At 42.6% G+C, this 16,351-nt stretch overlaps 1 protein-coding gene across 3 annotated transcripts in view; it reads right to left on the bottom strand.

The window, feature by feature from the left end:
- Nucleotides 1-1,449: 1,449 nt before the first annotated feature.
- Nucleotides 1,450-16,351, bottom strand: part of LOC126263718 (asparagine synthetase [glutamine-hydrolyzing]) — a 197,346-nt gene continuing 182,444 nt past the window's right edge. For 2 of the 3 annotated variants that reach the window (XM_049960863.1, XM_049960862.1), the window contains exon 12: nucleotides 1,451-2,120. The gene's annotated coding sequence lies outside the window, so the exon portion shown is untranslated. Of the gene's footprint in view, nucleotides 2,121-16,351 lie in introns of all 3 variants that reach the window. The other variant, XM_049960864.1, reaches the window with a different exon arrangement.

Below are 16,351 nucleotides of genomic sequence, written 5' to 3'. Positions count from 1 at the left end.
ACATTTATTGTGCTAGGTTTGGGGGGGAGGGGGGGAGGGCGGCGGGCTTACTCTTTCTATACAGCGAGAGTTGATCCTGAAGTTGTATTGACATGTATGTTGCTCAATTTTCAATCTACAGTGGAGGAGTCAGCATTCTTTTATGTATTCATTATGATAAATTCAAATGTTAAACCAAAGTTAATTGCGAGAAACCTTTCATATTGCTCTGCTTCAGTGTTTCTTGTTAATTTATTAGGAAATAGTATGTACAAACTGTTACACAGTATTCTTGAAGTGGAGGGTTTTGTTCCAATTAGTGCTCATCAGTTGAGAGAGAGTTTACGGCACCTCATTGTCTACAGGATGGCTATAGATTTTTTTGTGCTGACTGTTGACGTAGACAGTGCCACAACCTGAAGTTGTAATAATGGTCATCAATGTATTGTGTATTTCAGTCATTACATATTTGGAAATTACTGTATTAATTTGTGGATGAAAATGGCCTTCAATTGTTTGGGACTCACACCACGGGAATTAAGGATGTTGGATTCCAAAGCGACACTGAGAAATCTTGGATGATACTGCAACCGCAGTATCCTGGTATGCCAAGGAAGACTTTGAGGCATTCAACCACATATCAGCATCCTGCCATCCAGGCTAGGCAACATACTACTCACAGGTAGAGAAGACAACCGAGGTTGGCGACAACTGAATGTAAAGGTTTTTCAATAATTTACACTGTGTACCTCTTCAAGCTTTCCCAGCGGATATGTTGTAAATAGTCTTCACAGGTTTACTGCCATATGACACTGTGCAAATTCCCAATATTTCCTCAGAGCAACCATCTGACATCTTCAGATGGTTGAAACTTGCTGGTGGTGGACAGTTGCTCCAAGGAAATATTGCGAATTTGCACAATGTCATTCGGCGGCAAACCCGTGAAGACTATTTACAATCTACATTGTGTTGGCAGAAGTGAAGTGTGGATTTTAAGACATCACAGTGAATCATGGAATTGCTTGTTATTTTGGAAACGCTGCTGACAAGCTGTCTTCTGCCCAAGGAATCCAGCAGACATTGGCTGTTGACAAGGGTATTATGAGAATGGGTCCAGTAACAGAAACAACCATCTACAGTTAGGATGTATGCTAATAAGTGAACAAAGACTGAACAAAAACCGTATTACTAACAGTACTATTAGTAACTGGGTAATTCATTAAGAGGATCAAATGTAGTTTCACTGTGGTAGAAAGTAGTTGTAGTGTTAAGAATTTCTTTTAATAAGTACCAGGAATATGTAATTAATATGTGCACTTATTATTATCCATGAAAATATGAATTGTGTGGCCTATTTTACTTCTCAGATAATAGGCTGTAAGGGTAAAGAATATAAGTAGTGTACACCACGTCCTAAAGAACCATTTCATGTAGGATCAATGGAGTGAATACAATTTATTCTGTAAAATATATATTCTCTATTTGTTTTCCTCACTTTTTCTACATCTTCATGGAATAATCACAACAGTAAAAATGCACTGAGCATTTGAAATTTAAATATAACAATGCAGTTTACAAAAATGGTATTGTTAAGGTAGTATTCCGAACTCTTTGAACACCCCAAGATAAAGTGCTAGAATATGACACAAAAATAAAAGATTAATACAATGGAAGGCTCCCAATGTCAACTTTTGGACTTAAAACTAATACCGGTTCACATCAACTCCATCAAAAAAGCAGGTGAAGCAGTTGTAAAGAGGACTACAAAATGAGTTTTCACTGTGTCTCATTATTCCTGTTGTTACTGCTAATAATGTAATGTTTGCAAACATTTATTAATAGAAACAAAGGTATAACCACAGGCAGACAGAGCACAGAGCAAAAGAAGATAACTCAATAGAAACCTATGAGAAAGTGTTTGAATGGTAGGACTATGTACTATCATAGATGTCTGTACTGCGGCTTTAAACTTATTACAAAATCTTTAAATCATACACATACACAAATTATTAAAAAGTGGAATATGGTCATCTTCAAAACAATAAAATAGTCTTATTAATTCACCACTTCAAGCATTTTAAGTTGTCTGCTGCAACACCCTTTTGCTGCAAAATAGAGTTCCTTACCATCTGCAACAATTCCTGAAACATAAAAATCGATGTATGTAAATAATAATCTGATAAGAACAATTTTTTACAAGTTTTATTTGGTGATAAGAGTTAAATAACACAGCATTCAGTGAGTTAATATATCCCACAGTTTTACGAGTTTGAAACAGCAATAAGTGGAATAGTATGAACAATGTCATGAATGCTATACACCGGATTTTACGGTCTATAAGATGCAATTTTTTCTTAGAAAAATTGCCTTCGAAAATTGGTGTGCATGTTGTAAACAGAATTAATATAAAATGACCAGGGTTCAATTTAAAGTTCCTGCCAGTCTTAAAAATGGTCACATATTCGCTGCTACAGGAAACATCTCTCTATTTGGCAACATTGAATTCAACTGGAGACAGCAGCAGTGCACTGATGCGACAAACATGTGTTGCAGGGGCTCATGAGCTTGCTAACACTGACTCTCTCCCGCCCTGCCACCACAAACGAAGAACTCTTTGTAGACTAAGACACATCATTACAGTCTACAGTGCCAGTGAAATTGAAGTGAAAGATATTTGTGATTTCTATCAGTACAATATTGTTGTTAGTAGTTAGTTTTGTATTGAAAAAAAAAATAAATAAAAGGTACTCATGTGATGCAGGCCACAAATTGAAAGTAACAGCATATGCAAAAGAACATGGAAACAGAGCAGGTGAGTGGCATTTCGGCCCTCCACCAACAGAAAAAACCAGTCACAATTGGCAGGCTAGTAAAGAAGAACTGATAAAAATGAGGAATACTAAATGTGCAAATAGACGATTGAATGCAAAAAGGGTCACATCTAGAAGATGACATATGGAAATGGATTCAAGGACACCGTCAACATGGCATTGGAATTAATACGAAAATGGTACAGATACATGCTCTTAAGCGAGTGTTATAGTGGAACTTAACAGGCTTTAAGAGTGCAGTTGGCTGGTGCTACAGGTTTATGAAGCATATAGACTTAGGATGGGAACCAAAACCAAAATATCTCAGAAAATGCCACAAAAAGATGCTAAAACTGCAACTCTAAAAACAAGTGGTAATGAAAAGAGGCACAATACTGTTCTCCTTCTGTGCTGTGCTGGCAGTACCAAACTTAATCCAATGATCATTTTCCAGTGCAAAACAATCCCAAAACCTTCTGGAATACTGCCAGCTGGTGTTGTACATGTACATGAAAAGGATTGGATGTACGAGGCTGGTAAAAAATTATGGATTAACAAGTGTGTGAGAGAAAAGTAAAGGGGCTTTATTGAAGAAGAGTTCTCTTCACGTGCTAGGTCAGTTAAGTAATCATTTGAAAAATTCTGTGAAAGAGAAACTGGGACACAGAAATATAGAGCTTGCTGTTATTCCAGGAGTACGTCCTTCACAACTGCAACCTCTTAATGTCTCAATAAATAAACCATTTAAAGTGTGTAAGAGAGAGAAATGGAACAAATGGATGATGAATGAAACCTAATATGAATTTATGCTGAAGGGAGATTTAAAATGACCTACAGTTAAACAAGTGCATCAGTGGATAAAACAGTCATGGTCTAGAGTGAGAGAAGACATTATTGTTAAATCTTTCAATAAATGCAGCACAAGTGTCCCTCTCAACAGCAGTGAAGACAATCTTATATAAAGGTGGCAAAAATGTTATTTTTTTTAAACTGCTTAAAAATTAAGATGCATCTTATAGTCCGTAAAATATGGTAGCAGCAATGCTTAATTCAGTATATCTTAAAACACAATACGATTCAATTTGGAAATTACCTGGACATTACTACAGTCACTAGTACTCCCAAGAGGAAGGATTTTGTTGTGGTATTAAGTGCAAAGACTAGTTTGATGCAGCTCTCCACACTAATCTACCCTATACAAGCATCTTCATCTATGCATGACTATTGATATATCTAAAAACAAAGATGATGTGACTTACCAAACGAAAGTGCTGGCAGGTCGATAGACACACAAACAAACCCAAACATACACACAAAATTCAAGCTTTCGCAACAAATGGTTGCTTCATCAGGAAAGAGGGAAGGAGAGGGAAAGACGAAAGGATGTGGGTTTTAAGGGAGAGGGTAAGGAGTCATTCCAATCCCGGGAGTGGAAAGACTTGCCTTAGGGGAAAAAAAGGACAGGTATACACTCACTCACACACACACACACACACATCCATCCGCACATACACAGACACAAGCAGACATTTGTAAAGGCAAAGAGTTTGGGCAGAGATGTCAGTCGAGGCGGAAGTACAGAGGCAAAGATGTTGTTGAAAGACAGGTGAGGTATGAGCGGCGGCAAATTGAAATTAGCGGAGACTGAGGCCTGGCGGATAAGGAGAACAGAAGATATACTGAAGGGCAAGTTCCCATCTGCGGAGTTCTGACAGGTTGGTGTTAGTGGGAAGTATCCAGATAACCCGGACGGTGTAACACTGTGCCAAGATGTGCTGGACGTGCACCAAGGCATGTTTAGCCACAGGGTGATCCTCATTACCAACAAACACTGTCTGCCTGTGTCCGTTCATGCGAATGGACAGTTTGTTGCTGGTCATTCCCACATAGAAAGCTTCACAGTGTAGGCAGGTCAGTTGGTAAATCACGTGGGTGCTTTCACACGTGGCTCTGCCTTTGATCGTGTACACCTTCCGGGTTACAGGACTGGAGTAGGTGGTGGTGGGAGGGTGCATGGGACAGGTTTTACACCGGGGGCGGTTACAAGGGTAGGTAGGTAAGGTGGTTTGGGGATTTCATAGGGATGAACCAAGAGGTTACGAAGGTTAGGTGGACGGCGGAAAGACACTCTTGGTGGAGTGGGGAGGATTTCATGAAGGATGGATCTCATTTCAGGGCAGGATTTGAGGAAGTCGTATCCCTGCTGGAGAGCCACATTCAGAGTCTGATCCAGTCCCGGAAAGTATCCTGTCACAAGTGGGGCACTTTTGTGGTTCTTCTGTGGGAGGTTCTGGGTTTGAGAAGATGAGGAAGTGGCTCTGGTTATTTGCTTCTGTACCAGGTCGGGAGGGTAGTTGCAGGATGCGAAAGCTGTTTTCAAGTTGTTGGTGTAATTCCCCCCCCCCCCCCCACCCCACCCCACCCCGCCCCCGCTTTCAACACTACCGCTGCTATAAAATCCACCGTTTCCAGTTCACAAACAGTTCCTTTCAGTATTAAACAGCCATTTTGGCTAGTTCTAATCTTTCACTTTTTTTCCATTTCCTTTTTTCCCACATCACTGATCTTTTTTAGCCGCTTCTCACAGGTTTTAACGTCATTATTTCTTCGTCAGACAATTGTTAGCCTCATTTTCAGAATCTGCCACCACAAAACCACTCCTTTTAATACATTTACATGCAGATTTTTCGAAATTTCCCCAAATTGCTCCACCGTTTAACGTGTTTTGGCGGCAACACATCCACCAACCTTTGTGCACATCGTTGTCTACCAACCCAAGTTCACCACAGGATCAACATAGCCCAGCTATAACCAACACTTTTTCGTCTTTTTTCACACCAGATCTCCAGTTGCTTTCTAGTTCACCTTTATCTCTCCCCATACATTTTTATTTTTATTTTCATTTTCATTTCAGCCTCATGTTACACTTTCCACCTTCTAATACCATGTCACCCTCACAACACCCCCACAACGACCCCATTAAGTTTTATTTACATTCCCTCCGCAAACATGCCTTCGCCCTAGCCAGATTACACTCCCATATTTTATTTTCTCAGGCTTGTCTGACATTTGGCATTACCCTCAAAGTCCTCACACTTAAAGTTCCCATCTCTGGCTGTAACCCTTCTTTCCATCAGTCCCTATACCAGTTCCAAACTGAACAATCCATTGCCCTCACCCACCTAATCCTTCACCTACACATCAACTCAGCCAATGAACACACCCGTCAACTCCTATCCTTAATAAAAGTCCTCAATCTTTCCTCTCCGACATCCACACCGGCTGTTCAGAGCAACCTCCTACAGGCCAACCGCAAATTAGAACAGCATGCCACCCTCCACCACAAAAAACTATCAAATCTCCTGGTTTTCCACCTCCAGAAAGGCAACTCACTCACCCTTCACAGCCTTTCCAGCAAACCTCAACCTCCTCTCATTGCACACAGACCCAGTCTCTCCCATCTACTCAATCTCCCACTTCCAGCTCCACTCCCCCCAAAACCTCAAAATTCCAATCAACACAATCTGGAAGCACAACACCCTAATTCAGTAGTTAACCTTTCCTCCAAACCTCTCTCCCAATTCGAAACCTCTGTCCTATCCAAAGGCCTCACCTTCAGCCCCACTCCCAGATTCAACCAAACAGCCCTTGTCAAAGATTTACTGTCCTACACCTGTACTCTCTGCTGGAAATATCACTTTGCCACGAAGAAAAATGATCCTAATCCTACTCCTAATGATCCAGCTCCCCAAGACACTATCCAAATTGAACCCTGCCTGGAACAGTTCCGTCCTCCGTCACAGCGGGACCCACCTCCTCTTCCTCAAAATCACCCTCTCCAAACTTTCCAGGAATTTCTGACTTCCAGCCTTGCCTCTCAATCCTTCTTAAAAAAACTTTAATCCTACTCCCAACATCACCACTGCTGAAGCCCAGGCTATCCATGATCTGAAGGCTGACCGATCCATCGTCATTCTTCCGGCGGACAAGGGTTCCACAACCGTGGTACTTGATCGTCGGGAGTATGTGGCTGAGGGACTGCATCAGCTTTCAGACAACACCACATACAAAGTTTGCCAAGGTAATCCCATTCCTGATGTCCAGGCGGAGCTTCAAGGAATCCTCAGAACCTTAGGCCCCCTACAAAACCTTTCACCTGACTCCATCAACCTCCTGACCCCACTAACACCCTGCACCCCTATCTTCTACCTTCTTCCGAAAATTCACAAACCCAATCATCCCGGCCGTCCCATTGTAGCTGGTTACCAAGCCCCACAGAACGTATCTCTGCCTACGTAGATTAACACCTTCAACCCATTACATGCAGTCTCCCATCCTTCATCAAAGACACCAACCACTTTCTCGAACGCCTGGAATCCTTACCCAGTCTGTTACCCCCGGAAACCATCCTTGTAACCATTGATGCCACTTCCTTATACACAAATATTCCGCACGTCCAGGGCCTCGCTGCGATGGAGCACTTCCTTTCATGCCGATCACCTGCCACCCTACCTAAAACCTCTTTCCTCATTACCTTAGCCAGCTTCATCCTGACCCACAACTTCTTCACTTTCGAAGGCCAGACGTACCAACAATTAAAGGGAACAGCCATGGGTACCAGGATGGCCCCCTCGTACGCCAACCTATTCATGGGTCACTTAGAGGAAGCCTTCTTGGTTACCCAGGCCTGCCAACCCAAAGTTTGGTACAGATTTATTGATGACATCTTCATGATCTGGACTCACAGTGAAGAAGAACTCCAAAATTTCCTCTCCAACCTCAACTCCTTTGTTTCCATCAGGTTCACCTGGTCCTACTCCAAATCCCATGCCACTTTCCTTGACGTTGACCTCCACCAGTCCAATGGCCAGCTTCACACGTCCGTCCACATCAAACCCACCAACAAACAACAGTACCTCCATTATGACAGCTGCCACCCATTCCACATCAAACGGTCCCTTCCCTACAGCCTAGGTCTTCATGGCAAACGAATCTGCTCCAGTCCAGAATCACTGAACCATTACACCAACAACCTGAAAACAGCTTTCGCATCCCGCAACTACCCTCCCGACCTGGTACAGAAGCAAATAACCAGAGCCACTTCCTCATTCCCTCAAACTCAGAACCTCCCACAGCAGAACCCCAAAAGTGCCCCACTTGTGACAGGATACTTTCTGGGACTGGATCAGACTCTGAATGTGGCTCTCCAGCAGGGATACGACTTCCTCAAATCCTGCCCTGAAATGAGATCCATCCTTCATGAAATCCTCCCCACTCCACCAAGAGTGTCTTTCCGCCGTCCATCTAACCTTCATAACCTCTTAGTTCATCCCTATGAAATCCCCAAACCACCTTACCTACCCTCTGGCTCCTACCCTTGTAACTGCCCCCGGTGTAAAACCTGTCCCGTGCACCCTCCCACCACCACCTACTCCAGTCCTGTAACCTGGAAGGTGTACACGATCAAAGGCAGAGCCACGTGTGAAAGCACCCACGTGATTTACCAACTGACCTGCCTACACTGTGAAGCTTTCTATGTGGGAATGACCAGCAACAAACTGTCCATTTGCATGAAAGGACACAGGCAGACAGTGTTTGTTGGTAATGAGGATCACCCTGTGGCTAAACATGCCTTAGTGCACGGCCAGCACATCTTGGCACAGTGTTACACCGTCCGGGTTATCTGGATACTTCCCACTAACACCAACCTGTCAGAACTCCGCAGATGGGAACTTGCCCTTCAGTATATCTTCTGTTCTCCTTATCCGCCAGGCCTCAATCTCCGCTAATTACAATTTGCCGCCGCTCATACCTCACCTGTCTTTCAACAACATCTTTGCCTCTGTACTTCCGCCTCGACTGACATCTCTGCCCAAACTCTTTGCCTTTACATATGTCTGTTTGTGTGTGTGTGTGTGTGTGTGTACCTGTCCTTTTTTCCCCCTAAGGTAAGTCTTTCCACTCCCGGGATTGGAATGACTCCTTACCCTCTCCCTCAAAACCCACATCCTTTCGTCTTTCCCTCTCCTTCCCTCTTTCCTGATGAAGCAACCATTTGTTGCGAAAGCTTGAATTTTGTGTGTGTTTGTGTGCCTATTGACCTGCCAGCACTTTCGTTTGGTTAAGTCACATCATATTTGTTTTTAGATATATTTTTCCCACGTGGAATGTTTTCCTCTATTATATTCATGACTATTGATACCTATACCAACTTGAACTTGCTTACTGTAGTGAAACCTTAGTATCCCTGTCCAGTGTTTTAAGATAATATATACATGGGTGGTACATAACTTTGACTTAAAGGTATTTGTAATTTTTTCCCCTACACAAGTCATGATGAAGGGCTCATGAAACAAAGCAACATGTTTTCTCACCTTTGTTAGCTGTTGAAATATGGGTATCAATTCCATTATTTTCATACTGGAATGGATCAGTATGAGAGAAATTTAGTGAAATAACTGTTTCATAGAGCTAACACAAAATTACAAAGCAAGAAATACATTAAATATATGAGGTTATTTGTTGTTGTCAGTCAGTGAGCAGTCAGTAGCTATTCAGGTGAGAGCGAGTACTAATGATACTCAAGTACTGAAGTCACTTTATTAACTCTTGTACACACAATGCAATCAGAGTACACTTTACACCACAGTATGAGACATGAAAACAATAGTGGACAGTACAACAAAGACAATAGTTTCCAAAGAGGCACATTTGTTCATTGTTTTTTTGTGTTGCCACAAGTCCAAAAGTTTAATCCACTTTCTAAATAACTTAGTACTGTCCAGGCAAGTCAAATGTGATGATTATGTTACTCTTGACAAAACCAGCACTGTCCAGACTATAAATATTTCATGTGTGTGTGTGTGGGGGGGGGGGGGGGGCGGCGGCTTTTGGAAGAGTTGATTCAAGTGGTGTGGGACTACTGTGGAATAGATCAGGTATGTTACATCAGACCAGAGACAAAAAGGCAACTGTGGGTATAGTCTCTCATCAGAGGACATGTTACACTGCTAGCTGCAGTCAGTTAGGCTATGCCGTATATGCTGTAGCAGCTTCAGCACTTCACTTGGAGTTAACTGTTCACCATGTTCCTCATGCTAGATACCTACTGGACCTCTGTGCTGTCAGGGAGGTGCTGAGTCGCAGAAAGGCACAACAAAAAGACTGTCATCACACAATTAGCTTTTGGCCAACAAGGTCTTTCTCAAAATTAGACAACATACACACTCATGCAAATGCAACTCATACACACATGACCACAGTCTCTGGAAGCTAGAGCCAGACTGCAGTCCGGCTCCAACTGCCAGAGGCTGTGGTCATGTATGTCATTTGCTTGGTGTGAGTGTGTGTGTGTGTTTGTATGTTGTCTAATTTTGACAAAGGCCTTGTTGGCCGAAAGCTTTTTTGTTGTGCCTTTCTGCGACTCAGCATCTCCACTATATGCTGATCCTTTTCATTATATTGTTATATTCCATCCTCGATTTTCCACTGTTTGATTTTTTCTGTGCTACCATGAACATGTTTGTGGATGTTATTCGAACTGACTGTAACTATGCTGTTGACGTGCTGTGAACTAGTGTATGGACCACAATTTTGAGCTGTTGTGTGTATTCACACTTGAAGTGACTGTTGTGTGTTCAAAATAACTCTTTGCATAGGGCTGATATTTGATTAGAAATGAGTATCTCGGATTCACTGTGTGGATATCATAGACAAGGCAATTATGGAGCAATTGTTACAGCAGCAGCAGCAGCAGCACCACTTAATGTCACTTCAGCAGAAACAGATGGTTGCACAAGAAGACCACCAACAACAGCTCCTACAACAGGACCAACAACAGAAAGTGTGCAACTAAATTTTAAAAAAGTGGCAGAAACATCCCACAACAGCAGTGTTGTTCAGTGTACTGTCACTGGTCTTCCCATTATTCGAGGAAGTTAAATAGAATCAAGATTCATTGCAGCAGCATGTTACAGCTTTAAGTTAATGGATGTGCTCCATCACAAAGTTTTTTTGCTGTCATGGTTTGGCCAAATGTTTCATTTGCTACATTAGAAGATCCAGGGGCATTGTCATTTGTGAAAATGTGTAACTAGCAGCACACTATTGTCAGCTTATGCAATATGGTGACAGCAACATTAAGTTTTCATCAACTGCTTGAAAATGAGATCAATCATTATGGAAACCAGCGTGAATATCATAAATGTGATTTTTGCACCAGTTAGCTACACCTTCCAGCTACTTCTCTGCATAGTCACCAGTCCGATTTAGACGTGTCACAGCATTATACCAATTTTGCATACACTCATCATAGAAGGTAGCTGCCAGTTCTCTACACTGGTATGCAGTTCGTTGTCTGTGCCAAAATGTCTTCATAGCCAGGGGTCCATTTGTGCACAGATGTAATTTAGAGGGAGCCATGTTCGGGCTGTATGGTGGGCGATCAAAGACTTCACACTGAAATTGCTATAGGAGGATCTTCATTGCCCTTGCAGTGTGATGAAGAGAATTGTCATGAAGAAGGAATTGCATTGCATGACAGTTACATTATGTGGGTTACATGAAATCAGGCAAAATCCCCCAGTGTGGACCCACACTTGGCGGGATATACTATTTTCTAGGTATCTTTATGTGCTCACTGTGCTCCCACAATGGAAAAGAGCAATGTGATGCGATCGACGAGCATACCCTAGATACTGGCAAACACATCTGTGCAAAGCTTCATTGGATTTTCACCGATACTTAGAACTTACTTTCTGAATAACCCTTGTGTAAGTTGATGTGCTCCAATCCTTAGCAAATGAGACAGTTTCAGTTCCTGAGGGTAGCAAAGCAAAAGCTGAAATGCTTAACTCCATTTTCAAATGTTCCTTTACAAAGGAAAACCCCAGCGAATTGCCCCAATTTAATCCTCGTACCACTGAAAAGATGAGTGAAATAGGTATTAGTGTCAGTGGTGATTAGAAACAGCTGAAATCATTAAAATTGAACAAAGCTCCAGGCCCCTATGGAATCCATCAGATTCTGTACTGAATTTGCGGCTGAGTTAGCCCCTCTTCTAGCTATAATTTATTGTGGATCCCTCAAATGAAAAACAGTGCCCAGTCAGTTCTTGGAAAAAGGCACAGGTCCCTCTACAAGAAAGGCAGTAGAAGTGATTCACAAAACTACTGTCCAATATCCTTGACATCAATTTGTTATACAATCTTGGAGCATATTCTGAGTTCAAACATAATGAGGTATCTTGAAAAGAATGACCACTTCAATGCCAGCCAGCAAGGATTTCGAAATCATTGATCATGTGAAACCCAACTTACACTTTTCTAACATAATGTACTGAATGCTTTGGATCAAGGCAACCAAGCAGATGCTGTGTTTCTTGATTTCCAAAAAGCATTTGGCATAGTACCACAACTACGCTTATTGACAAAAGTACGATTGTATGGGATACCAAGAGAAATTTGTGTCTTGGATGGAGTGTCATTGTAAGATGTAAAGTAACTTCGAGTGTGCCCCAGGGAAGTGTGTTGGGATCCTTGCTGGTCATGTTAAACATTAATGACTTTGCAGACAATATTAATAGTAAAATTAGGCTTTTTGCAGATGATGCAGTTATCTAGAATGAAGAAAGAAGTTGCATAAAGATTGAGTTAAATCTTGACAAGAGTTCAACATGGTGCAGAGATTGGCAACTTGGCCTAAATCTTCTTCAGAAATGTAAAATTTTGCACTTCATAAAACAAAAAAGTAGTATCCCATGACTATAATATCCATGAGTCACTGTTGGATTCAGCCAACTCATACAAATACCTGGCTGTAAAACTTTGTAGGGATATGAAATGGAATGATCACATAGGTTCAGTCATGGGTAAAGCAGGTGCTAGACTTCGGTTTACTGGTAGAGGACTGGGGAAGAGCAGTCACTCTACAAAAGAGATTGCTTACAAATCACTCACGCAACCCATCCTAGAATACTGCTCAAGTGTGTGGGACCCGTACCAGATAGGACTCATACACAGGATATTGGACATATACAGACAAGGGCAGCACAAATGGTCACAGGTTTGTTTCATCTATGGGAGAGTGTCTCAGAAATATGGAAGGAACTGAACTGCCAGACTCCTGAAGACAGACATAAACTATTCTGAGAAAGTCTATTAGCAAAGTTTCAAGAACCAGTTTCGAATGATTAGTCCAGTGATATACTACAACCCCCTATGTATCTCTCCCACAGGGATCATGAGGATAAGATTACAATAATTACTGCAAGCACAGAGGCATTCAAACAATCATCCTTTTTGCACACCACACGTGAATGGAACAGGAAGAAACCCTAATAACTGGTATAATGGGGCTTACCCTATGCCATGCACCTCATGTAGATGTAGATATCTGCGAGGATCATGTGAGCAACATCGGACATTACATACAAGCCCTCTGCTTCATTATAAAATTGTGCAGCATGCACCAGATTGCAAGTCTTCCAAATTACAGGGTGCTTTACAAAATTATTAAGGCTTTCGTGGCCACTTGTTGGCAAACTGCCTGTTGGCTTCTGTCTCAAATTCTTTGGCCAACATTCGTTTGATGATTTTTCTGACATTTTGAAAGCAAAGTTTCACCCTCCATTGCTAGTGGTGGACTGGAGACCAGATCGCAGTCCCAGACTGTATGTACCTGGTGCAGCAATGTCCAAGGGCTTCTCTCTGGTCATTTCCGGTGCGGTTCTCTTGCTATCTGTGATGGTCATTTGCTGCAGAATGAAAAGGTAGGATACATTTACCTTGAGGCTTTCTTGTTTCTTGCTGAAGCTGTACTGAGCGACATAAGAAAAGTTTGCAAGACGCAAGAAGCAGACAGACAAGGCGATTCCCAACAAGTCATGCACAGTGGTCAGCCTCATTGAACAACAATTGACCTTCAAAAAGGAGGGAATTTCGCTATCATCCCAAGAACTATACCTATGGAGGACATCATTGCTAATACCGAAGTGGCCATTCAGACCCTTCCTTGGGAAAGAACAGAGAAGATACAGACTGAAACAGCCAGGATACTGTGCCAAGCAAAACCACCAGATTGCAACCTATAGAAAGAAGATGTACAAGCTATTAAGAAACTTAATGCCAACAAGAGTATATTGGTACTGCCTGCTGATAAGGGAAATGTGACCATCATAATGAAAACCAAAGATTATGAGCAGAAGATCTGGGACCTATTAGACCCGATGAGGTACTGAAAACTAAGCGCAGATCCGACGCAGCATATCACATGGAATACGAATCGCTTAACCAAGGCATCTTACCTGCCAGTGGACATACAGAGGAACCTGCACAACACAGAAGCCCTACCACCTTGACTGTATGGATTATCTGAGATCCACAAGAATAACATTCCACTGAGACTGATTGTTAGCACTCCTGGCTCACCAATATATAAACTGGCTAAACACTTGGGCCCTCTCCAGCCGCATGCCAGGAAGACTGACACTTACATAAAGGACTCACAATATTTCATTGAGAAGCTGAAGAAACTAAAACTTGCACCAAATGATGTCCTGGTCAGCTTGGATGTTGTTTCTTTGTTTACAAAAGTGCCACTCACTGACTCTCTGGAGCACATCGGTTCCATTTTTCAACAAAGCATCACAGAGCTCTTTCATGCATGTCTCACCACCAGCAATTTCACGTGGAATGGCAACTTCTATGAACAGCTGGAAGGCATCACCACGAGTAGTCCTCTTAGTCTAGTGGTGGCCAACTTCTTCATGGAACATTTCAAAGCACAGGCACTGGACTTGGCACCTTGTGAACATAAGGTGTGCTACACATACGTTGATGATACCTTTGTTGTGTGGAGCCATGGTAAAGAACAGACACTTGAACAGCCTCCACGCCAACTTAAAATTTACCATGGAAGTAGACAAGGATAAAAAACTACCATTTCTAGAAGTGTCGGTCACAAGGGATGGTGAAGACGTGTTACACAGCTTGCATTGATACCTGCACAAACTATCAAATCACCACCTGAGCCAGAAAAGAGGCATGGTGCACCACCTCGGATGCGAAATACAACACCTGGAAAGTGTTCTGAGGAGCGATGGGTACTCCACAAGTTATATTAGAAGAATAACATGGTCACATACTCAGTGAAGTGACAAATCAGGAAAAGAAATGTTGGGTACAGCCTTTCTGCCATACATTCCCAGAGTGACAGACAGAATCGGCCATATGTTGCGCAAATACGGCATAAAGACTATTTATAAACCAACAAAGAAAATCAAAGAGTGTCTCAGATCGGTAAAGGAGAAAAGGGACTCACTTGCAGTGTCAGGACTATGCCGCATACTATGCACATGCGGAAAAGTTTGAGCTGGAATGACTGGATGATCAATCAACACCAGGATCAAGCAACATTGCATGTTAGGGCAGGTGGAGAAATCAGCCCTGGAGAGCACACGTTGTGTGAGACTGACCACACGGAAGTTGTGGCTGTAGAGACCTATCACGTCCACTTCTTCAGAGAAGCTATAGAAATACATAAACAGAAGAACAGCTTCAACAAGAAAGAAGAAAGGATCAAGGTAAACAACCATTGCAGGCAGCAAGAGAACCACACCGGAACGGCCAAAAAAATGGTTCAAATGGTTCTGAGCACTATGGGACTTAACATCTGTGGTCATCAGTCCCCTAAAACTTAGAACTACTTAAACCTAACTAACCTAAGGACATCACACACATCCATGCCCGAGGCAGGATTCGAACCTGCGACCACAGCAGTCGCGCGGTTCCGGACTGCGCGCCTAGAACCGCTAGAACACCGCGGTCGGCCGGAAATGGCCATGGAGAAGCCCTTGGACATTGGCACTCCAGGTACATACAGTCTGCAGCTGTGGGCTCGGCTCCAGTACACCATCAGCAATGGAGGGTGAAACTTTGACAATGTTAGGCACTCGTGCTGGCGAAACGTGAGAAAAATCATCAGACGTACGTCGGCCAAAGAACTCCAGACAGAAGCCAACTGGCAGTTTGTCACAGGTTGCTTTACTTTATCAGCTACTACACAATCCCCAATCACTCAGGCTTATGCAATAAGCCAACTTTCAAATAGAATATAAACCAGAAACAGTGCTACTGCACAGAGCGCACCGTGCCTCACAGTGACCTAGTATCTGAAATGGCTCAGACCCACATCAATGACACCTCACCCATGTGGCGTGGTCACTGCAGAATTGGGCAGGAACTCTGTATCCAAGTAGAGTGCCTCATAAACAGTCAATAAACTGCTCTGCATAGCCATTGCCTTCTTGTCCATTGAGCGACAGTCTGCCAGTATTGCATCATATAGGACCACTCAGTGATTGTGCAGAAAGGTGTGAGTTAAGGACCATTTCGCTCTATTGAGGCCTAAGAACTGTAGTGTGCAAGTGAGACAGATGAGAACCTACAGCATAGGGAAACCCAGTAGAAGCCATTTGTGGCCAAGAAGACGTAGCAGTGTTAAATATGGCAGACCTAAGATCGGCCATAAAGGGAAACATTTATGGAAACTATTTAATTCTGTAG

The sequence above is a fragment of the Schistocerca nitens genome, chromosome 6, assembly GCF_023898315.1.
Source record: "Schistocerca nitens isolate TAMUIC-IGC-003100 chromosome 6, iqSchNite1.1, whole genome shotgun sequence".
Classification (NCBI taxonomy): Eukaryota; Metazoa; Arthropoda; class Insecta; order Orthoptera; family Acrididae; genus Schistocerca; species Schistocerca nitens.
The sequence above is the reverse complement of the archived record's forward strand: the minus strand, read 5'-3'. Positions and strand labels throughout refer to the sequence as shown.